General features: G+C 39.7%; 1 long non-coding RNA gene across 1 annotated transcript; it reads right to left on the reverse strand.

Moving 5' to 3' along the window:
- Positions 1 to 1954: 1954 nt before the first annotated feature.
- On the reverse strand, positions 1955 to 6791 carry LOC108498796. Its single transcript, XR_001875310.1, has 4 exons — positions 6546 to 6791; positions 5673 to 5794; positions 3791 to 3881; positions 1955 to 2068 (listed from the first exon to the last, which is right to left on the reverse strand). It is a non-coding gene; the product is annotated as an uncharacterized LOC108498796 (long non-coding RNA).
- Between the last annotated feature and the right edge of the window lie 18149 nt (positions 6792 to 24940).

Consider the following 24940-nt stretch of genomic DNA (forward strand, 5'->3'; position numbering starts at 1 on the left):
ACTCTTTACCTGGAAAGGTAAACACTGAATATTCCCTTCCCCCTTTCTTCTGCTGGTTCTGAGATGTTCCTCACAGAAAAACTTGGACCAACCTGAGCTTCACAAGAAGGGAGACAATCTAACCAGCAGATCCAGTGTGCCCAGAGATGGGGGGATATATTTTCAAAATAACTGTATGAGTGTTCCTGGGGCCACATCTGCCCAAAAATTAGCTTAGATAGGTAGATGTATAGCTCCAGAGTTGGCACAAAAAACTATCAAATGCTTTTTAGATGCAGAATTTGTTATGAAATCAAGAGAAGCATCATCCGTCATCATGACAAATTCTAACCGAAGTGCTCTGAAAAGTTAATCTTTCTTATTAAAATGATAAATCTAGAGGAACATGTAACCTGTCGTATTGAAGTAGACTCATTTCTCCATTTGGTTTAGTATCTTGCATCAAAGCATATAATCAAATACTATAAACCTGTTGTGCCTGGCCTCATCTCATTAAACAAGTTTATTGAATACCCTAAGTGTGAAGGTGTCTCAAATATCTTTGGAGCCCTCTCTCTTTGAGAGGACTAAAGAATTTTGTCTGTCTATGCTGCTTCTTAGCCATCATTATACTGACTGCCTCCAAGCATTCGTCCTGCTGAAATCCACCAGCAACGCTTCCCTTAATGTAACTTCCACCTGTTGATTGAGTCCTGCCTGCTGAACATATGTCCCTTCAGACAGGACAAGATATGCATGTCTTGGCTGACTGGGACATATGGAATCGCCCGTGCTTTGGAGGGGATGCTGCACAGTCAGGCATCCAATCCATGCATTGTACAAGGCTGGTTGGAGTCACAGTCCCAACCTTCTTTACAGAGGTCCCTCATGGCAACAGATCCTACTGTGGACAGTTGTATAATTGTAGCACATTATTAATGTCATGCAGTCTTGTAGTCTCCCAGAGTTAATTGAAGGTGCTGTCAGCATTGGGCAGTTATACCCAGAAGGCTGTCGAAACCGAAATGTCATTCCTACAGATTCATAATAAATTTCTCCTTTCTTCTCTTATGCAACCATAGACTGTTGCCTCCAAGTTATTCCCTACTCCTTTCCCTTTTTGAAGGGGAACAATTCTGTTTCATTGTAGCTTTAGTGCTGTAGCACACCTGCTGTGTGATGTGCTTGTGGTTGCTGGTGGCTGACACCACAGCCCCTCCAGGCTTTGTCCTGTTTGTTGCTATAGTTCAATAATGCTGCTTGCTAACAAGGCCATGGCTCAAAGTTTTGGGTCTCAAACGATGTCCTGGATCTACATAAGTGAAGAGAACCAATGCCTGAGCAGAATCTGTTAGGAGAGGAACAGAAAACGTGAGAGTAGCAGGGAGAAAGGAGTTATCTGAATGGCTGTGCAAGGAAAAACTGTGAGCTTTGAGTCGAAGTTGGACTTGGTTGTTTGTGGTCACCTGATTTTTGTTTTATTTTTTCTGTTGTATTTATAAAACATGAGATGTTATTGAGAGACAACGCACCTATATCTTTGAAGTGCTGAATAAACCCCTGACAGGCCTTGACCAGCCAAGCTTCTGTTTCTTGCCAACAATTTTGCTTGTCATTTGCCACAAACTTTTGATGTGCATGTGTTCTGGAGAAGTTGGGGAAGTGAAGGGAGCTATGGATTTTTCTGGAATGTGTTTGCCTTCCAACAGTTTTTTTTCCAGTTGTTAATTCTCCAGTATTTTTCAGGCTAATGTGAAGCAGATGATCTCATACATGGTGTAAGAAAATGAAAGTAATCCCAAAATATCTAGCAGAGACATTTTAATCCTAATTAAAACTGAAGGAGGAAAGAGAAGGAATTAAATACACTTTATAGTCTCGACTTATTCCCCATCAAGGAGATTTTTTCCATTTCAGAATGCCCCTGCATTATTTCTAATCAGCCTTTCAGTCTTCACCATGAGTGACAGGGCAAGGAGGAGAACGCCTGCTAGTGTCTTGGGAGAATTTATTTAAGGTTCTCCTGAGCTGCGGAAGGGATTTGTCATTGTCAATATCGGCGATGCGGCTGATGAGCACCCTGGTCAGTCTTGTCATCAGAAAAGGAAATAGTGTACACATATGTGACAGACAAGGAGAGAGAGAGGAGAGAGAAAAGTTATTTCACGGAAAAATTATACTCATTCTAGCCATCTGTGTGTGTATTCTAGCTGTTGTTCCACTAATTCTTGGGGAAAAAAAATAAGAACCACCGTTCAATTTACTCTAATTTACTTCACTGAGCACTTGGAAGATGAATCTGTGAGGGGGAGCATGCTAGTCTGAGAAAAAAGGAATGCAGTAGTCATTCCTAAGCTATACTCTTTTATGCACCATGGAATTTTGTCAGTTAATTTCAGGAGACCCCAAAGAAACTGTAATAAGCAAATCTCTCATGTTAAGAGATTTGAGATCTGTAAAGCATACATAATTCCAGAGGCTTATCTGAGTTTATCAGCAGTAGCTGACACTTTGATCTCCCAAATGAGCCAGGAATCACTTTGAAACAGGTGTCTGTGTAAGGTTTTCCGTTGCATTATGATTCTGATCAGCTTCAGGCTCTCACTGCACTTCCAATTTGATCTAAAAATACTTTTAGCTGATGTGGGCTATAAAACACCCACTTGTAGGTGAGGTGGTACTGTCTTCCCTAATTGCAAGATTCAGTTATTTGTAATTTCAAAGGTGAAGAGATACATCTGTGATAAAACAATTCACCAACATATTTGAGCTCTTCTGACACAAGCAGGAGGTTTTTCTTCCAGACCATAGATAACTGCAGAAGGTATTTTCTGTTCAAAGGAGATTTCTTTCACTGAAGCCTGAAGTGCCTCAGCCCCTCTCCTATCCCTTTTATTTGCTTGCTGGATCAAAAGAGCTGCTGGATGTTAGGAAATCATGGTTGGCCTGTACAGCAAGTCCCTCCCAGGTATTCCCACAGTCAAAAGGGTATGGCTGCAGCAAACGTGCACACAGAGTTCATCTTGGTCAATTCAGCTTCCTCTGAAGCCATTATCTGGCTCCAAAATGGTTGAAGTTTGAGTTTATTAAAAGGATGGCATAAGAGGATAGACAGAATATAAGTAGCCCCACTTAATTTGATGAGTTTGGGCTCATGTCCTCCTCTCATGCCATTGGCGTCCCAAAACTGGGGACAGAAGGTGTCAGGTGCATATTATCCTCTTCATATACCCATTGTTCTGTGTTTAGGTACTGCCTCTTTGGGTTCTGTGCTTGGTGTATGGGTGACCATAACAAAGACTAGGATTTAAGTCAGATATCTAGATTACAAAATTCTAATGAAAAGTCAGACTATCAGAAAATCACCATGTTTATATTTCTTTTGCTGCTGATTTCAATAACAAACGAGCTGTACATTTTACTACATCACAGGATCTACAAACGTTCTTGAGACTTTTAGAAAAATAGTAACAAAAGTTGCTCTGAAGTTCTTGACTTTAATGTCATTGGCATATCCATCATAAGAGGTATTAAGAAAATTAAGCAGTGATAGAATGAGAACTAAATTTGTATGAGGCACTAGAAAAATTCTGATGTGCAAAATTGTTTGAATAAATGGCTGGTTTCCAGCATCACTGAAGTTCTGTAGCTGGTATATAAAGCCCCAAGAAAATTGCTAGAGCTGACAGTGAGTAGGGGAGATGGAGGGTTATTTTTTTTAAAGAAGGAATTTCCGATTTTTCAGACTTAAAAATGTTAGTTGGAGACAATGTAATCTGATGACATTCTAATGAAATTTCATTGTGCTTACCTATCCAGGACTGCAGCAGTCTAGGTTTCTAAATGTTATGACTCCAAAACAACTTGGAAGGTGGATTTCCCACAGATTCAGTTTCTGCTCTCTTTCAAAAGGGAAACAATGAGATTTGCATCAGGATATTTCAAACAGCCCAATCTTACATATAAGAAAGAGAATGCTGGTCACTCTGTCCTGGTTTCAGCTGGGATAGAGTTAATTTTCTTCCTAGTAGCTGGTACAGTGCTGTGTTTTGGATTTAGTATGAGATAGTGTTGATAGCACACTGATGTTTTAGTTGTTGCTAGGCAGTGTTTATTCTAAGACAAGGACTTCTCAGCTTCTCATGCACTACCAGTGAGAAGGCTGAAGGGGCACAAGAAGCTGGGAAGGGACACAGCCTGGACAGCAGACCCAAACAGGCCAAAGGGATATTCTTTGCTCTATGACATCATGCTTAATGTATAAACTGTGGAGAAAGTTAACTGGGGGCCAATGCTTGGGAACTGGTTGGACACCAGTTGTTGAGTGATGAGGAATTGCATTGTGCATCACTTGTTTTATATATTCGCTTTCATCATTATTATTATTTTATTTCTTTTCTGTCCCATTAAACTGTCTTTATCTCAAACCCTCAGTTTTCTCACTTTCCTTCTTCTCATCCTGTTGGGGGTGTGTGGGGGTGAGTGGCTGTGAGGTGCTTAGTTGTCAACTGGGGTTAACTCACAACACTCTCTATGACTGAGACTTCTATAGAGCACTTTCGACTAAAAATATTTTTAGATCAAATTGAGAGTGCAAATTGGGAGAGGAAATTTGAATGAAACTCACTTATAAACAGTTACTCATGATTTGGAAAACAGGCCCACAAGGGAGACCAGGCATAATGATAAGCTACACCTTAACCATGAAGAATTCAGAGAAATAATGAAGTTGAATGTGCAAATGGCTAATCCCTCCCTAAATTTTAAATTTTGGCCAGCTTCTGTTGAAAACTATACAGCTAATAAAATTCCCTCACTAGGATATTCTCATTCCCTCGCCTTTTTTTGTTGTTTGTTTACTTGTTGGATTTTTGTTCTCTTTTACCAAGCAGATCTCAACAGTTGTGTGAAAAGACAAGTTATAACAAGTGAAAGTAAGTCTGGAAAAACAATTTTGCTGGAAAAATAACTGGAACTGCTTACATATATTGCTGGATTCTACATTTCTTTTAACTTGCGGGAAGAAACACAGAGAAACTCTTGGTCAGCCAGCCCAAATCATTGCTATTAGCCATCAGAATTTATTACTAAAGAGAATTCCTGTTAATTGATTCCAAATGTTATTTGATATGCAGAGTCCATACTGTTATATTTGGCTCCTGCTCGGAAGGAAAATAATATCTAGGCAACAAAATATTTTGCACGGTTTACCTCAAACTTAAAAACAGCAGCCCAACTACAAGTAGCCTGAAGGCCAAAGCTAATTGTAAGAAATCTTATCCCATAAACACTTGTCTTATGAAAGACAAGAGCTATGAAAAATAGGATCAAATACAGGATGTCTTCTGCTATCCATAGCTGTAACATCCTGGGTGTGACTCGATATAAAAAGAATTTTTCTACATAAAGTAGCATGGTGGCTATATGGATGAGCAGAAGGTGGTTCCTCCCTTGCCCATTGAAGAACAAATTTCTTTGTTGTTTTTTTTACTTCCATAAACTCCTGGATGCTTCAGATCTCTCCCTTAAAGCATCATATACACAGTGATTTGATTGTCTGCCAGGACGCTGTTGAGAAGCTAACTTACTGAAAGGAAAAGCAATAGCGATTGCAATTCAACCTGCAAGTGTGGTCAAGGGCCCTGTCATACTCGTGGATTTTTATCTGTCATCATGGTAAGTATGCTCCACACCTGGACAGGTGCCAAAGAAGGTCTAGTGTTAATGTCTGCTTGCCCTCATGGTTGCTGTAGTGGGTTGACCCTGGCTGGATGTCAGGTACCCACTAAAGCTGCTCTCTTCCTCCGCTCTGCAACTGGATAGAGGAGAGAAAAAAAAACAGCAAAGGAATCATGAGTTGAGACAACAGCTGGGAGAGGTCACTTACTCTTCATTATCATGGGCAAAACAGACTCAAAGTGGGGATATTACTTAAATTTATTACTAATAGAATCAGAGCAGAAGACTGAGAAGTAAAATAATCTTAAAAACACCTTCTGCCCACCCCTCCTTCCTTCCAAACTCTACCTCCTCCTCTCCAGCGGTGCAGGGGGATGGGGAATGGGGGTTATGGTTTGTTGTTGTTTCTGCTGCTGCTCAGGGAGAGGAGTCCTTCCCCTGCTCCCGTGGGGTCCCTCCCATGGGAGACAGTCCTTCACGGACCTCTCTGGCATGAGTCCATCCCACAGGCGACAGTTCTCCACAAAACTGCTGTCCCGTGGGTCACTCCTCCATGGGGTGCAGTCCTTCACAAATGAGCTATACCAATGTGGATCCCCCACAGGGGCCACAAGTCCTACCTGGGTAAAACCTACTCCAGCATGGGCTTCCCTGTGCATGGGCTGCAGGTCCCCAGCAGGACCCTGCTCCATCCTGGGCCTCCCATGGGGTCACAGCCTCCTTCATGCATCCACCTGCTCCAGCATGGGCTGCAGGTGGGTCTCTGCACCCCGATGGTCCTCCATGGGCTGCAGGGGCACAGCTGCTCCACCATGGTCTGCACCACGGGCCGCAGGGGCCTCAGCTCTGGCACCTGGAGCACCTCCTGCCCCTCCTTCTGCACTGACCTTGGTGTCTACGTTGTTGTTCCCATGTTCTCACTCCACTCTTCCCTGGTTGGAATTTTTCACTGTGCAATAACTTTCTGATCTTAAATATGTTATCACAGAGGCATTACTATCACTCCTGATTGGCTCGGCCTTGGCCAGCGGTGGGAAGTCCGTCCTGGAGGCAGCTGGCATTGGCTCCACCAGACAGGGGAAGCTTCTAGCAGCTTCTAACAGAAGCCATCCCTGTAGTCCTCCCCCGCTACCAGAACCTACCCACAGAAACCCATTACAGTTGCAAAGATGTTACTTTTTCTGGGGCATTTTTGCTGACCAGTATTGTTTTTTTCTGAGCAATTTAGCTTTTGAGTGCCTCTCGAGATGAACATTAAACAGCATAAACCTGCAGTTATGGAGTATGGGATATTCTTGACTGTTGATGTCAATAATAGCTTAAGACACATCAATGGTTCCATGGTGTTTCTGAACCATTTGGGTAGGATTAATCTTCCCTGAGTTTAAGCAATTTTTTTTAACCAGTCATCCTGCATCCTCCCAAAGGGAAGTCATTCTGTTATAGGATGAGCAGCTCAGATGGTTTGCCTTCTGAAGGGCTTGGCTCCATCAATGGCCTTTGAATATAGAGGAAGCAAAGCAACTCGATGATTAGGCTATGTTAGATGCTTACACTCTCAATTGGGAGGGATGAATTCTACCTCTCTAGGACAAAGGCAATTTGATTCCACAGATTTAAATCTAAGCATGGGGGAATAGAAGTAATACTGAATGGCAAGGTATTAATTTGATTTTAATTGAAAGTATAGATTAAGTATGTCTAACACCTGAGGGAAATACGTATTTATTGCATGCCTTTTTCAAGTCATGGCAGATTTCTGAGTCAAAGAAAGTACAGAAGGTGATAAATTATCTTCTGTGGGTGATTCTTTTGTCCATAAGTGTGGTTAGATTTGTTGAAGAGTGCAGCTCTTTATGCACTTCTCAAAAGAACAGAGCATTTTCCAGGTAAGGGAAAGGTCACCTTCTTCAAGCTGCAACTGTAAATAACCAGTGTGGAGTCCACTAATTCATAACTAGGTCATCTCTGATAGAACTGATAAGTCTGCTCTGTTGTCAGTGCATAAATCAGAGCTGCTCTTATTAAGCTATGAATGCAAAACCCCTCCAGAAAGCCCACTTAAAATTGATGCAGATGCTAACATATTTGTGCTTTTTCTCAGAGCTGAAAAGAATAACAATTCACAAATATATACACTTCTAATTAAGAAAGCATCTGTTTGTGTCAGGAGTTGGTGTTGTTGACATTTTTAATTTCCTTGGTTTTGCTTTTCACATTTAAATGATCAAGTTTAAGGTGGCTTGTTGATGTTTTACATTTACATATACATATATATATAGCCAGATATTTCATCGCAGATATTCTCTCCTGGCTTTTTTGAGTCATAGTACACTGTAGAATCATGACTCCATGAAGCAGTGCAGCACTGTGATAGAAATCCCCAGGCTGCCTCCAAGCAGCCAGCAGTGTCAGTGTGGCACAGTGTGACGTCATGAAACAAGGCTAGTGCAGGTCCCCAAAGCCGTGTACTTGCATTACCTATTCCACACCCTGAAGGAGCCCTGCTGGCACCAGAGTGGGAGCCTTGGCACCACTCTCCACTGCTTGCTGCGGTTATCACTCCATAGTTCATGCCAGGCTGGGGAACTACTGGTATCACACAGAAGTGATACCAGCTGAAGGCATAGACTGAAGTACGGCTATAGTGATTTAATATTAAATTTTAATCCTTGGTGAACTGGATTCATGGAGTTACGTACATGACTCTGTGAATAACGATAAAGCTGGTTGCCACATGAATGTATTGCAGCACTGGCTAAATATAGAAAGACAATTAAAGTTCTATCTATGGTTTCTTTTAGGATCTGCTTAGAGATTAATTTTATCCTGAAGATACTTGCTCCGCAAAAATACATCTGAACATGCAATTTGTTTACATGCTTTGCATTCCTAAAAGGATGTAAAATTCACTGAATGGTGCTTCTATTGTGTGTAGCTGTGTAGACATATGAAGGGAAAGCTGCTGAAAAAAAAAGATGGAAAAATTTCAGCCATATATTAAAATGTTTATGTACTGGCCCAATATGATTAAAGCAAGACAAAAATTACTTTTTTTTTTATTAAACTAGGTGTTATTCTCATTCTCCAAGTTTCTTTAGGAAATAAAAACCTTAATTTTTGAAATCAGCAGTGTAAGGGAAGAAATCACGGTATAACCCACTCCTTCATTTTGTAGCACAAAATATCCACCCCTCCTTTAGTGCACCAGCACTGCAGCTATAAAGGAAAGCAGCCATACAGTACACTTGGCATCGCCCACAAGAAATAAGTCCTAGCAAATAAGACCATTTTGCAGTAGGGTCTTAACTAGTTTTTTGAAGCCAGAAGAGTGTTCTGCAAACCTCTTTTCGCTCCACCTCTTGTCTGAGGTTGAGAGGAGTAGCATAGAGTTTGAGTAGAGAGAATCCACTCAGTAGCCTGGATTTAATTTCAGGCTCAGTTATGGGGCCTTCGTATACCTTTTGCATATGGGTGTAGCATTTACCAATAACTTCAACACTAGAAAGACCTGAAAACCCCCTGCAGTTTGTGCCTTTTGGTGAAAGTTAATGTCATGTTCTTACTTGTATCCTGTGACCAGGCTCTTTCTACTACTTTACAGAAGTGGCACAAAGGGTGAACAGACACAACAAATACTTCATTTTGGTGCTACATTTATTCATTTCCAGGTCCATGGAGAGAATTTAGTTGAGAGCTAGATTTAATTACCTCTTACAGTGAACACCATATCCAGACTTTAACACATTTGCTATTCCTGGTAGAGGGCTGAGGGTCTCATTGAAAGCACTGTTTTGGAAAAGAATATTTTCTACAGTCCCAGGAGCTCCAAGGTAATCCTTAGAATTTTGAGCAGTTAATTTTGTTTCTACTTTGGAGGCCAACAGACTGAATTCATGTCAGGCAGTGGGGAAGGGAAATATCCAACTGGGAAGTGAAATGAAGGGCACTGTGAGCACAAGAAGGATAAAAAGAATTGGAGAGAAAGGAAAGAGGGAAAAAGGTTAGATGTCATTTGCTGCTTCCCCTCTCCTCCGTTTGATCCCAGGAGTCCTTCAGTGCTGCCTCGCAGAGAACCACTGTAACACCTGAGCCAGGAGGCAAAGGACGACCCTGACCAGAGATGTTTCAAGTGCAAAGTTGGTAGGCACAAAACTAGAAATGGAATTAATACCACTTATACCTAGAATATTGCTAGGGCCAGAGAAGTGGAGGCTTCACTGCTTCACTAAACTGATGTAGTGAACTGTGCCCCAGGGATAGATGGAGAATTTGGCGCTCATCCTGTCTTCTGCCCTTTCCCAGACTTGCTCTGGTTGCTCTGCTCACAGTGCTTCGCAATTTCTCTGTGTCACCGGGTCACTTGGTAAAACACTCACAACATATATGAGGAACTGTGCTGCTTTGCAACTGAGCTTTAATCTGTACAAGTGATAGTAGTGAGAGGAAGGGAGGCTAAATGACTGAGTCATGGACTTCATAAAGGAAGATTTTTCTGCAGCAGTATTCTACCGGGTGACATGGCTACAGTACTTTCTCGGGGACTGGCCTCAACTTCAGCATCAACTTCAGCATCATTCCTCTTCAGGAAAGGTCAGCCTGATCTGACTAACATCAGCTAATGCACCCCTCTCAGCTAATTTCTTCATCGCTTATTTTTCCTGGAACCATAACATATGTAGAGGGAGCTTGATTTACAGGTGGTGTCCTAAGAAAAGACAGTGACAGAAAATCTATTCCTCTGGCAAAGTTGTGGCTATAAAGTATCTTAGTCTATGTTCTGTTATCCCAAGATATGCCAGCAAGAGCAGGGAGGTGGCGACTTGGATGAGACTGAACATTTAGAGTGGGTATAGAGCATGATGTAGGAAAGCTGTGGCCTCATCAAAAAAAGATGTTGGAAAAAGAGCTGTAAGAATGCTTGTCCTTTAGGCAGATCATACTGTGGGAGATTAGAGAGGTCTCAGTCTCTTGGTTTGTCCAAAATAAGGTAAAAATAATTGATAACAAACTGCAGACTGCTCTTTTATTCGTCAGGAAAAAGTCACTGGTAATCCTTGCGTTTTTGAAGCTGGATACATTAAATGAGAAACTGCATGACTTTTTACTTTTGAAATGAGAAAATAATTGTGCACGCCAAATTATTCTTTCAATATTCACAATTATTTGCATTATTCTCATGAAATACTTCATAAAAGCCTGTCTAGCATTCCTGTCTCCATTCTACTAGTCGAGGTGACATGGGTAAAGGTGATCTTGCCTTGGGGTAAGAGAAGGCACAAAATCACCTTGCTTCACATTTTATTTTCTGTTTCCTTTTTCTATTAATTGTTGGTTTGGAGAAATATAGTCTCATATTTTTAGAAAGCAAATCTCTATGAAGCCAATTCAAGGTGGGAATGTCCGACCATCCATGTTTTCCAATGTATATTTTGGCTCCCATCAGTGCACTCTTACTCAGTTGCATGTCTTCTAGATATTCTCGGGGGTCTGCTAAAATGTTTCACTCTAATGTCGTGATCATAGGGCAGCTAAACTCTGCTTTTATGTGTGGGTTGGTCAGAGTCATGTAGTACCATCTCTGTAAAGTGAACTCAGACTTATTGTTGCACCTTGCTCTACTGACCCTTTCATTTTGATCTTCTATTTTATACTTAGCATAACTACTGAAGTGAATATAGAACTTCAGCATGAAAAATGGTTTAAGTGCAGAAATTTTTTCACTTAGAATTTAAAAATGCGGGCTCTTGTATCTGTCTCCTGAGGGAGGTGGAAAAAAAGAGAGTGAGAGAAAAAGAAAAAAGGAAAACAAAATAAAAGTATGCTTCGCAAATGCAGTGCCGTTGACTAAATCCATTGGCCTGTCAATGTTGTTAGCTGGAATGCAGGGGATTGGAAAGTAGATGGAAAACAAGCAGTGTATGTTTGTATGAGGCCACTACGGATTGTAAGTGAAGAGCAATATATCATCTTGAGGAATGAAAAATGTTTAGGAATTAGAAGTTTTTGTCATCCAACATGTGTCTGCCATCATCTATCCAATGCACGGTATGTAACATGTGGAGTTAGTGATGGGCATCATGTTTCTGCTGTTTCCACTGACGTTTTCATACATACCAAAAGTCACTTTATTTGTCTTCTTTAGAACTAAAAGAGGACTTTCAGAGCACTTTAAAATTCCTTTTAAGAGCTGCAGAGAGCTAGCAAGATGTAGTGGGTTTATATTTTCGGTTTTTGTGACTGTCATGCTGAAACAGACCTGCATTTGGCTAGCTTTGACTTTCCTTTTCAACATGCAGCTCTGTGCAAGCTAACCAGAGTCTGTATGCAGTCAGCTTGGCTGAACTGTCTGCATTCTGGGTTGGATTCTTATTAATTGTATGTACAGCTACCTTTAAAGCATTTATAGCATCAAGAAATAACTCTGAAAGTTATTATTTGAGTTCCTAGAGAAGAAACCAACGTAGTTATCTCTTACGCTCCACCAAATTTCCCATTCACAGCCCTGTCATGAACCTTCCCTCCTCTTTTTTTTGTGTCACCTGCTTTCTGCTATAATGATGGACTGACTTTCTCTTGACATATCTTTTATCTGACTGATTGTCTGTGAATCCTTACTTTTTTCACCACCAATTCCATCTGTCATATTACTTTGGCTCCTATAGGGGTTGAAAGCAAGCATACAACCTGGAAAATGAATCCAGACATCCCAAATATTAAATCCAGCCAGACAATGAAACTTAATTGGGGTTTTGATAAATAATTATTTAAAATACTTAAAATATTCACAGAGTTTGTTTCAATCTGCCTTGCTCTTTTCAGACTCATATAAGTCCAAACTCAGATTAAGTGTCAGCTGGCTGTATCATTAATAAGTGTTACCAGCACCTCTGCATAAATGTGTGTTGTTTCTATCCATATGTAATGTATATATTATATGCTGCTTGTAATGGATCTTTTTGTTCTTCTCGCTGGCTTGAAATGGAACAGGAACATACAAAATTTCATGAGTTTCCAGTGCACCTCATTTAAGCTACAGAGTAGCAGAAATCCTAAGAATTAATACAAAATACGAAAAAATTAGGGAAAAGTTTAAAATAAACAAGTCAGTTCACCAAATTTATCTATATCTAGGAACATATCTGCCAGGAGCTGAGCTGTCCCATGAAAGACAGTGATTTTAATCCTTAATTAACAATGAATTTATATACAAAATACTAAAGTTAGCTTAAGGAACGCAAATAAGGGTAAGATGCCTGTCTCATCTTTGCTTGAGATTATTTTATACTGAAGAATGAACACTTTGCAAGTTTGTTTTCTTTGGAATTTAATAAAATTATGTAAGATATCCATGTGATCTGCCAGTTCCTCGTGAGGACAGAATTGGGTACCATGTACATGTAAGAAATAGGAGTATTTGCTCCAGAGTGATAGTTCATTTAGCTTTGAAGTGCTTTATGTATATGATAATGGCAGATCTTTAAATTAGTTATCAGGATTAGTTCTGTCTTTATTCAAACAAAGTTGTATGCAGAAACAGAAGAGAGTGATTTGAGAGACACTTGTGTTTTGAACATAAGAGGATATGACTTTTGGGTACTAAACACATGCACTGAAGCTAGGTTTTCCACCTGGAACACTGCCATGATCATAAAGGTGGTGACCCAGGAGACATTAACTATGAGCCTAAGGAAAGATAACGGTTCCTTAAGGACCCAATGCGGGGAGAGAGAGAGAGTGGTCCCAGGCTCAGCCCACCTTGATCTACTGCCTTGTCTTCAAGAAGATGTTGCTGCACCCATGGGAGAGGAAGGCAAGTGTATGGAGGCACACCTCATGCCCGCCAGCAGCACTGCATGCCTGGAGTGCGCCCACAGTACCTGAGCTGGTGAAGACCCAAATCCAAACTAAGGCCCAGGTAGATCCAAAATACCCTGCCCAACCAGGGGTGCTTTGAGACTGCAGCCAAACAGCTTTCAGGATTCAAAGAGATGCCTATAGTGGGTGATTAAAAACTCGGCCCAGTCCTGTAGCTACTCGTATTGGTTCTCAATTGAGTTACAAACTGCCCTCTCTGAGTAGGTAGGTGTGTTAGGGATACAGATCTCAGTCAGCTTGTGCAAGATTCCTCCCAAAAGTTTTTGAATCTGCAAGACAGACAGTGTTTTGGCAGGTGTTTAAGACGTGTGTGTGTGTGTGTGTGTGTGTGTGATATTTATTTCTATATCTTGAGTTGTACTGTCATGTGAAACTTCTGTCAAGACATTAGTATGTGTCAAATTTCAAGTCAAGTGATTTAAACTTCTGTTGTACTTGTTTATTCTACTGATATTTTTTTCCTCCTCTGGGTTTCAAGACAAAATGCAGGCTAAAAAACAAATGCAAAAATTCTCATACAGAAAAGGAAAATATTCCTAACTTATCCAGTTGGTTTCCAGAGCTATTCATACCCTTTACATCAGTTGAGGATTAAGTACAGCTGACAGGGATGGAAGAGTAGCTTCAAATAGGCAACAGTTTAGACTGATGTAGGAGGTTCTGCAACTTGACGGTCTGTGAGCTAAGGAGGTTTTGAGGGGAAGGATGACAGACTCGACCCCTATGTCAGCAGTACATCTTACCATAAACCCTACACTTATGATATTTTGTTAGTTTTGCAGCTCAGAAGGTGAAGTAAATGTGTTTGGTTTTTTCTGGTGTAAGGTCAGCTTTTCCTTCCAGAGAACAGCAAGGGTAGCTGTATCCAGGACCTTTTTCTAGCTTGGGCTTCTGATCACTTTACTAGTCTTTTGAAGGATGTAATAAAACTAAAATAAATATCAAGCTGAAAGCAATGAAATTATTTGGACAAGGAAAGATGTGAATTTTCAAAATGTTGGGCAGTAATCAAATAAGAACTGGAAAGCTAACTTTGGAGGAGTTTTCAGTTCTTGCAGTTGAAAGGAACCTCCAGAAACTTCATCACCCATAACCTGGTGTCATGTTCTGCTTTAATATGTCTGTGGTGTCTTTGTAATGACGATCTATACCAGACTGAATTATGTCTAGAATGATGCTGTACCTCCTCTTCAGATCCGCAGCACACTACACTCTTGAAAGTCATAGTGACTTCCATAACTTATCCAGTATAATATTTACACATGAATCTGAAGTCTGTTTGTTACAAATTTATGTCAACAACAGCAAAGTTGGAAAAATCAAAATTTAAGAGATGGAGTTATTCTGTTCTTGGATGTCATAAACAAATTTTCTGCAAAGACCTAATGAGTCAGGAAGATGCTTATAGTTTATATTCCTGGAAACTTGTACCTCTGGGCTGGAGTGCTGCACCTGGATAAGGTTACAACTTTTCAGCATTCCAAAACCACCTTTTTATCCTCTTCTCTTTTGCTGGTGTTTTAAATTGCTAGCATCTCAAAGGTGCTCATCTCCAGCTTCACTTGTCCTGGAAATTCAATTCAAAAGATAATTCTACTGAAGAGCCGATGGAAGAGGAAGCCAGTAATGCATCTCAGTGATCTATGGATGTTTGAGCTGCTCAAGAACATTCAACTGTAAGTCCTATCTGAATTAACAGATAAGGCCTAATTACAAGGGCTCTGGTGATAGGGCCTGTGCCCTATCAGAGAGGCAGAAGGTCTCAGGGACATTTTAGGAAGATAAGAATTAGATTAACCAGGAAGAGGAAATAAAGTATGGATAAAATAACTAGATAGATAATGTAAGATGGGCTATTAGCATACAAATAATTGATGAAATGTTTATACTATTTTCTGTAAAGTGCACTATGGGGAATGGAGTAAGAAAGAGAATTAATTATTTCGGTAACTCAGAAGTTGTGCTGGGGCTGTTCATGTGGTGAGCCCATGATAAGAACCAGGAAAATTCTTTAGTCACCACTGCAGGAAAGTGAGGGCTTCACTAAAAGGAAGTCCAGTGACACTCAGTCTCTGGGATACTTTAAGAGCTGGTATGATTTTCATGCAAAAGAAAGTAGAAAGCACAAGTCAGTCTCTAAGTGTAACACTTGTTCTATAGACTTGTGGAAGGCAGTCTGGCGCTAGCTCCTGCATCTCTCCTAGGGATGTCCCATACTCTTCTGGCCAAGATACTCATGGGGAAAGCATTCCCTGTGCGGTATGTCTCTTGGTAATTTATAGCAAATGCATTAATTTTTTGTGATTCTCTGTATTATGCGAGCAATGCCTTATCTCGCCATCAAGATAGAATTGCTTTCTATTCTTGGAAGTACGAGGCTGCTACAGGGACTGTTTTAAAGTGTTGCCCTACTCTGAGACCTGACTGGGCCAGATATATCTCCCTTCCACTGCAGGTTAGTTACCCTCCTAGTTCATTCACTTTGTTGGCAACTCCAGCTGGTTGCCCTAAGCCACGAGGGAAGCACCTGTTCTATTTTATTGTGTTATTAAGCATATTTCTGCAACTGTTCTCATATTAAGTTTGTTCCACTGTGACCTCCTTGAAAGGCTAAGTGCAACTCAGTGCAAGTGAGGGTTGCAGAATAGTCTTCAAAGACTCTTTAATGTTATATTTTTATCTCTGTCCTAAGATTAGCTAGTCATATCTATAAAGCTGTGATTTCTGTCTTTGATAAACAAGGTTCCTTAAGATTCTCAAACAGCTTAATAACATCTATGACAGAAACTCCTATTTATGGTGCTAATCAAAACCCTTCGGGGTCCCTACAGACCAAATACCTAAGCCTCTGTCTCTATATGCTTCCTAGCAAGTCTGTTTATTCACAGCCAGGGTCTCCAAGGCATCTTATAGACATATTCTCTATGAAGTTATTTTTACTTTGTTGTATTTTGTTAGAGCTCATAGAAGATCTACCAGTAAAAAAGTTGCTCTAGCTCACCTCACATAAACATAGTGATCTCTTAATTCTCACGATACCCTACCAGACATTTAAATATTCCATTATTTATTTACTATTGATTAGATGATGGATTTTTTTAAACTAAATTATCTCTTCTTACGGTTTCCATTATACCAGTTTCCTGTTGATGATGACTTAAAATTGTGTATGATATGAAGTGGAATAATGAGCCTGCTGAACAAAAAATAAGGTCAGATTTCTTCTACATAATAATATCATAGCAAAGATAAGATGTTATATATCCTTCTTTGCTACTGTTTAAAATTAAGGCATGCATTGATCTCATTCAGGAATGCTGGATTTCCTGGAGATATATTGATAGTTTTCAGAGATAATTTCAAAGGTAGCATTCCAATAGCAACAACAAAATATAATTAGTATCAACAGAGTCCAAAAATCCAAATTCTTCAAGCTGTGGTGAAATGTTCAAAGACTTTTTGATTGCTGAATTATCTGCTTGAGATGTGGCTAGCAAGTTACTGCTTCTTCTCCTGACAGTCAGATGGCATAATCAGAACCTACATGACATATTTGTCTATCTTTTAACATTTTATCACATTGCTCTGTTCTTTCATCTAGAAACTAGTACTTGTCCTTCTATGCAAATGTATCTATCTATTCATTAGTCTGTCAGAATGTCTATAAATATTAGATTGTTTTGAGGAGGCAGTGACTAATTTGTCAAATGAAAATATTTTTCTCCTACTTTCTAGCACATGAACTGTGATGGATGCAGTTGTGTTCTGAGATGCATTAAACCCCACAAGTTATTTAGCTATTTTATCTGGTGGGTGCCTTGAAAGTGTGTCACACAAATTACCCAGCTGGAGAGAATTGAAACCACAGTGAAAATTCAGTTATTATCTTCAAAAACATATGGACAGGAAAAAAAAATATTGACTTCATACAGCAGTTGAGACCCATCTTTTTAATGACTTTTTCAGTCATGCGTGCACATGAGCTCAGTCAATGTATGAAGTACCCTGAATGATGTTTCAATCCTTACATTTCATTGAAGATCTATTTTCTTTCTTGCCCTTATTGAAACCTCTCAGACTATCTGGTTACAAAATGTCTCAAAATATCCTCTGGCAGCCAAGTGAAAGTAGTAAAGTGGTTTTGTTTCTTTTGCCTCTTTTCCAAAGTGGAACCATTCTGAAATCCATCAAGCAGCATAATAGCAACACATTGTGCATACCCTGAAATAGAAGAGGTGTAAAATGATGTTGGTAACAAGAGTTATTATTAAAAGTGTCTGTCTTTTGTCAGATAGCTTTGGAAGAAGAGACAGCCATTGCAAGAAATGATATCCACACCGATAACCACATGTCCATTTGTGCTCACACATCCACTTTTCAAAACACTACAGTGTACACTGACAGGCTGCAGAGGATCAGCTTCAAAAATTTCCTTTGAGTCATTTCTTAGCCTCCAGCAGTGTCTGGGAAAGGTGTTTCTGATCAAACTTAAATGTAAAACTGCAATACTATAAATAGTAGGAAGTTGTACTTGATGGAGAATATCCTTCTCCAATACTACATCAAATTCTTCTTGAAAAGAATAAAATCAGTGAAATGGAAGAATTTCTTTTGTATTTTGTGTTAAATAATGTTGATAATTGCTTACTGTAATAATTTCTGCCTCAGCTAAGTATTGGCAGTGTCCTAAAAGGAAAATTTATTTTCATACTACATTAGATTTTTGTGGGTTTTTTTAGTAATATTTCTATTCTGGTCTGTAGTGAGTATTGATGGAAGGGTATGGACAGAGTGCTCCAGGATCAATATGATCAGGCAAATGTCGGATTTATTAGGAGAAAGACAGATTATATAGTGGTAATGACACTTAACTTCTTGTTCACACTGCACTGGTTACATAAGGAAAATATGCTCTGCTGTCCACTGCTAATTGGACCACAACAGGTGGTCATAGGAGATGAGAAAACTTTATTCACCTGCCAAAACTCCTCCTTGGCATCTTGGTACAAGGCCTGCAGCCATATTAGTGGCGCAGCATTTTTTACTATCTGCACCCAGCCATGCCAAGGTGAAACACCCAGAAATGCAAAGAAAATTGTTCACACAATTTTTGCCTTACAACAAGTGAGTCACGCGTTTGCATATAATCTTTGTTGATTTCCCTGAAAACAGTACCTTAGGTGACAAGTACTCAAAGTACTCCATCCTTCAAAGGGAAAATACCCAACCTGTCTTTCCTTTCTACATAGATTTCCTTGTTTGTATGTTTCCAGTACTGTACCTCAATCCGAGTATCAGTTTTTCAGCTCATCCTTGCCCCAGTCCCTTCAAGCTCTACTGCAGCAACAGAAAAGTAGGAACAAGGAATCTGTGTGCAATTTGAGGGAGTGTGATGCCTGGATACTCTGGGCATCCTAGGGCTGCATTTTCAAAGTAACTTGAATGATAACCACTACCAGCTTGTCCTCTTGAAGAACAGTTAAGGAGCAGTCACAGAATCCTATATTCCACTGGTATTCGAATTTTCTATTTCTAAGCATAGAATTCAGCTGCCTGCTCACAGGTCTCAGACATCTTTGGGCACCTGCCTGGGGTCAGAGAGGCATCTTGAGGATTGGTACCATTCCTCTGTGTGTCTAAGATGGTACTAAGCACTTGGGTCCTACCAACAGTGTCAAGAGTTATTTATGTCTCAGATATAGCTTTAATCCTAGACCTGAGATTTTCAGGGCCTGGTTGAGGCCATAGTTCAATTTTTCTTTCTTTGCATTAAGTCAGACAATGAATTCTATTCTAGAGTATCAAGAATTTGCAGTAGCATCTATCTATCATATATATTATTGTTCCATGCTGTTTTCCTATTGCAAGGCTCCAAAATAGGGGAGATGAAGAATTCTGAAATTCATTGTATTCTTTTCTGCCAAGAAAAGGCAGTACATTAAGATGGCTGTATTATTGCAGAATTAGGGAGAATAAAGCTACTTTAGAGAGGAGAATTGGTACATTCACTAAAGTGCTTATTAAATACCTTCATACTTCTATTTTGAATACTAGCCTTGGTAGGATGGAGATATCTGCTTTCTTCCTGACAGAGGCACTGACAATGATTCTAGGCCACGTGAGGTTGCATCTCTGGAGGAAAGAGTTTGAACTACTAGTGATCATTCTTCAGAGTTCTTTCTAGTTTTGTCAGAATTGTTCATTCCTATTTACATGTACAAGGCCATATGTGCACAGGAAAATGAGACAATTATATACACGACCACCAGATAAATTACCATTTGGAAGAGGAAATGTTATGAGCACCAACAAAGTGGATGGTGGGGGACCTGTTTGGTATTTGGACTGTAAGAGGCAGCTGGTGACAAGCTGGTGACAAGGAGAGTAACAGATTGGTTTTGTTGGGACAACAGGCTAGGCAGTTTTAGTGCTGCCATGTTTACCCACAGAAAGGAAATGATTGATATTAGATGCTAGAAACGTCTTATTCTCATTCATTTTCTCTTTAAAGAAAAGGGAATAAAATTGTGGCTGTAGTAACAGTTAAATTAAAAAGTATTTGGAACAGAAAAGGTGCTACCTGGCATTTCCATCACTCTTCTTTTGTTGCAGTTCTTCCTAAATCTGTGATTTCAGGTCTGTTTTTTTTCTTCAGATAATAAGGAGTCTATACAGTAATTTTCACAACCCAGAAGGAAACATACTTTTTAAAAGAAAGATAGCAGCTAAATCTGTGAGTGAGGGTTAAATTATCCGGTTGAGTAAAGGATGGGAAATACTTAGCAGGCTGTGTAGATTAACCATTTTTGGACAAAATCAAAGACTAAAAAGACTTAAAGGAGTCCTAAATAAATAACACAGAAAAAAGAATTATAAATTTAACAAAAATAGCAATGTGATAGAGTAGGAGTTTGATGTGTGTTAGTGGTTCCAATAAACAGTTTAAATAACTAAGACGACAGTAAATAAGGACAAGAAGCAGGAAATGGCAAAGCAAACAAGTTGAGTGCACAGTCATTTCAGAGAGGCTGAATTAGTGTCATTCAAAGTAAACATTCAGGATAATGCTGCTTCTATATTTCTCTTGGAGTAGAAAAACTGAGGTTAAGAATCAACAAAAGGCTGTGCCAAGGCTACAGCTTGACTCCAACATCAGCTCTATATATCAGCCCTAAAAGAAGCCTTCAGCTGGATAAGAGCCTCTTTGGGGCAAGATTTCTTTCATGGGCATCATGTTGGACACAGCATCCCATTTTATGGAGAACTGTTGGAGAGCTGTTTAAACAATTGAAAGTTAAATAAAACGCAGCAGGGTTTTTCAGGATTATCTTTTTCTAATACAATGTTTCTCTGTCTTCTTTTCATGGTAATGCTAAAAATTCAGAAATTATAGGGACTGTGTTAGACTTCCTGATGCTAATAGAGTGTAAGCATGGGGGTACCCTCCATTTGCTATGAACAAAAATTTTTTGTAAGATAACCAAAAATATAGTTTAAAGGAGTTTTTTTGTGGTGACATAAGCATGTAAAACAGCCGGATTTGAGCTTAAGGTATCCATCCGACTTTAGTGTTCATAGGGCCACCTATTCAAGGGTCATAGCTTGAATAACAGAAAACAAGCGCACTGTATTTAGGAGTCAGGAGCCTTTTCTGTCTCTTCTGTGACTGCCCAAAAGGCTGTGCTGAGCTACAAGGCTGCTGAAAGAGAGACAGTAAAAGGGCTGAAGTGGTCTGTGCTTGGATATAGGAAGGCAGTTGAAGTGGCTAGAAAGTTGCTCACTGGAAAAAGACCTGGGGATGTTGGTGTTGATGTTGGTCAGCAGTGTGCCCATGTGGCCAAGAAGACCTATGACATCCTGGCTTTTATCAAAAATAGTATGGCCAGCAGGACCAGGAAGCGATTGTCCCTTTATACTTGGCACTGACGAGGCCGCAGCTTGAGTCCTGTGCTCAGTTCTGGGCCTCTCTCTACAAGAAAGACACAGATGTACTGGAGCATGTCCAAAGAAGGGCCATGGAGCTGGTGAAGGGTCCTTTGAGCCCAAGTCTTTTGAGGAACAGCCGAGGGAGCTGGGGTTGTTTAGTCTGGAAAAGAGGAGGCTCAGCTGAGACCTTGCTGTTCTCTACAACTACCTGAAAGGAGGTTGTAGCCAGGTGGGGGTCAGGTCCTTCTCACAGGCAAATAGCAGCAGGACAAGAGGACAGAGCCTCCAGACGCACCAGGGGAGGTTCAGGTTGGACAGAATTTTTTCACAAAAGGGGTGGTTAAACATTGGAATGGGCTGTCCAGGGAGGTGCTGGCACCACCATCCTTGAAAGTGTTCAGGAAACAACTGTATGTGGCATTTAGTGCTATGGCTTACTTGGCACAGTAGTGTTCAAAGGTTGGACTCAGTGATCTTAGAGGTCTTTTCCAACCTTGATGATTCTGTGATTCTATTCTATAATTCTATTCTATGACTCTAAGGACACAAACTCTGCTCCCCTGAGCTGTCTCTCTACTAACACACTTGTGGTGCAGCATACCAGGATACAAGCTTGTGGCATTGTCATGACAGGACAGAGTGTTCCCAAGTATGCCTGTCTAATAAATCCTGTTGAATCAGTAGAGATAAAATTTGGATTAGTAAGAGACTGGGTTGCTCTGTGATACTGAGAGGCATCCAGGCTCAGAGACGTGTCTGTAGGTTTTCTAATGTATCCAAGCCAGCTTTCTGTCGACAGGTTGTGGTACCAAATAACAGAGTACTTTCAGCTGCATGAGTCTCATTGTGCAACACAGGCTTCTCACTGGACTGTTAAGGCACACTTGGTTTAACTTAAAGCAAGACTGAGCGTGTCTCCAGGAGATGCAATTACAGCTCTGAAGAATAAACAGAAATGATTGCATAATGATGCAAAAATTCTAGAGAACAAGTGCTCTGACACTTTAAAAGCCGATGAATGATCGCCCATACATGATGGTAGGAATATAAGCTAGGTGGCTGGGGAGGCTTCAGCATGGATAGTTATTTTTTCCTGAAGCAGAAAAGGGCAAATGCAGTTTGAGAGATATTGGTAGCTGCTATGGTCGTCAGATGTCCCATTTAGGGATATTGTGATACAATTAGAAGCAATATTTCTTTAGAACATAAGACATTTTTTTATACCTGAGAATTTCCAGACAAGATCTGTCTTTTTACATTTTAAAAAGTTTCTGCTTACAGACTATTCAAACAAAATTCTCTCAAAGAGAGAATCTGAATTGCTGTTAGAGAACTATGAAGTTACTTGAGCTAAAAGTATATCTTTTAAAATGTATCTAGAAGGAATACAGTCATTTTATTCAAAATTTGTGTCTTAGCTAGCTTTGAAGACTGGCTCATTAGTGATGTCATTGCAGTGCGTGATTCTTTGATACTCTTTACAGTTCAGAGTGATGGAACTGCAGAGACTGATTTCCAAAGGTAAGGTTTCATCTTCAGGACATGGTCAGACTAGGCTGCTCCTTGTTTTGCAGTCAGTGTTCTCACTTTTAACCCATAGTATTTAAAATAATCTACTAGAGCCAGTCTGTCTTTCCCACACACCTTAGCCATTTTACACAAAGACCTCTGTTTTAAATGGGAAGTGTATGGTAAGATTTTCCCTGCAAGCATTTTTGGGGTTGAATACTTGATATTCCCGGGCCTGGAGTTCTATACAATGTTGAACGTTCATTTTTCTTGATGAAAAACGCATTTTAATAAAATATGTAGACTTTTCTTATTGTGTTTCTACTGTTATAACACTACAGATTGCTCATAATATGTGGGTGCCTATAGCTATTTGGAAGGGTGGGTACTAACATTTTGAAATAAATCTAAATTAATAGAAATACATTATTAATGTGCATATGATGTAAGTGCTCAAGAGGCAGCCTTTTTGTAAGAGAAACATAATTCTTCTATTAACCTTCAAAAATACCCTGCTCACTCCTTTGGGATTCACAAAGAACATGTGCATATATAACAGCATAGAAGCAGTGCATGTAGGGGTGCAATTATAGGAAATATAATTCTGTTTACTGTTTATAACATCTTTGATTGTTGATTATTCTTGTCTTTGTGCCAAAGAGACTTAAAAAATTGCCAGGATTTAGTTTAGGACAGCATATTGGAATGAGTATGATTGTGATCCCTCTACAGAGAAGAGTATTTTTATTTTCTTTCTCTATGTTTTTTCTCTCTGTCTACAGCAATGAAAATAAATGTTAATTTGCTCTATATGGAGCAAAATTAACTATCTACCTGCAGCAGAGTCCTTACCAGCATAAGGACAAAAAGAACGAGTTTGCATTAAAGGACCCTGATTCAACACATTTGGGGTTGATCATGGGTTTTGCCACTCGGCCTTTAATTTCCTTGCTGAAATTCCTCATCTGCTTAAATTCCTCATCTGTGAAATTGATTAATAACATTAATGTCTTCAGCTAATCTGTTTAGAGAATAGGCAACTCAAGACATGGGCTAGCTATCTATGTGAATACATGGAATCTGGAATAGTGGGGGCTAGACAGTGTTGTGGAGAAACCATTTTATTACAGCTATCCTGCAGTAAAAAGGACCTAGTCCAAAATCCTGCTGTGCCTTAGATTTCTGTTAGTAAACATGAGGAATGAGGTCTCCTGATCTCCAACACATGCTAGAAAGCCTGCTGAGCTAGTTAACAATCGCTCATTTTCTAAAGTGTTTATTGGATTCATTAAGCACTGAAAAACAGGGGTGTGTTTTGATCTCCTCATTCCTGATGCCACTTTTTTCTCTCTCTTCACATTGACATTTCTGCTTTAATTAAATGTTCAGTTCCTCTTTGTGGTTTATGCATACACCATTTCAACAACATAAAGTGCTGTTTCTTTGTGGCAAAAGATATGTCTAGACTGTTAGTATATTCTCCTGTGTTTTAGAGGTTACTTCCTGGGAATGTCTTTCTCAATATTCCGCTTTAAGTGTATTTGTCTGACTTTCTCATCTGAGTACGAAGGTATTGCCTGGGACTGGCTAGCCAAGCCCACTGTGCAGAATTGATTTTCATGTTTTATAAGATACTCATGACTCCCATGCTTCTGTCATGAGATTTTTGCCTTTTGGTAGGCTTTCAGACTGAAAGCCGCAGCAGCAGTAAGCTGATCTACATTAGAACATTAATTGTTAGTTCAAAAAGAAAAATAATGTTCAGCTCTCATGACTGCGCAGAAGAAAATCTGACTTGTGAAGCAAGTACAATATTGAAATGCTTAAAAGCCAGGACAACTAAATGTCTAAAATATTATTTTTAGATATTTTAACCAGCGTTGTGTGTTCGAGGCCTGATGGTAACACCTGCCTTTTATGTAGCATGCCTAATTAGTTAACTTAAAAAACTAACCTATGGTGGGATAGA

Source organism: Lepidothrix coronata, unplaced genomic scaffold (genome assembly GCF_001604755.1).
Source record: "Lepidothrix coronata isolate B3197 unplaced genomic scaffold, Lepidothrix_coronata-1.0 Scaffold64, whole genome shotgun sequence".
In the NCBI taxonomy this organism is placed as follows: Eukaryota; Metazoa; Chordata; class Aves; order Passeriformes; family Pipridae; genus Lepidothrix; species Lepidothrix coronata.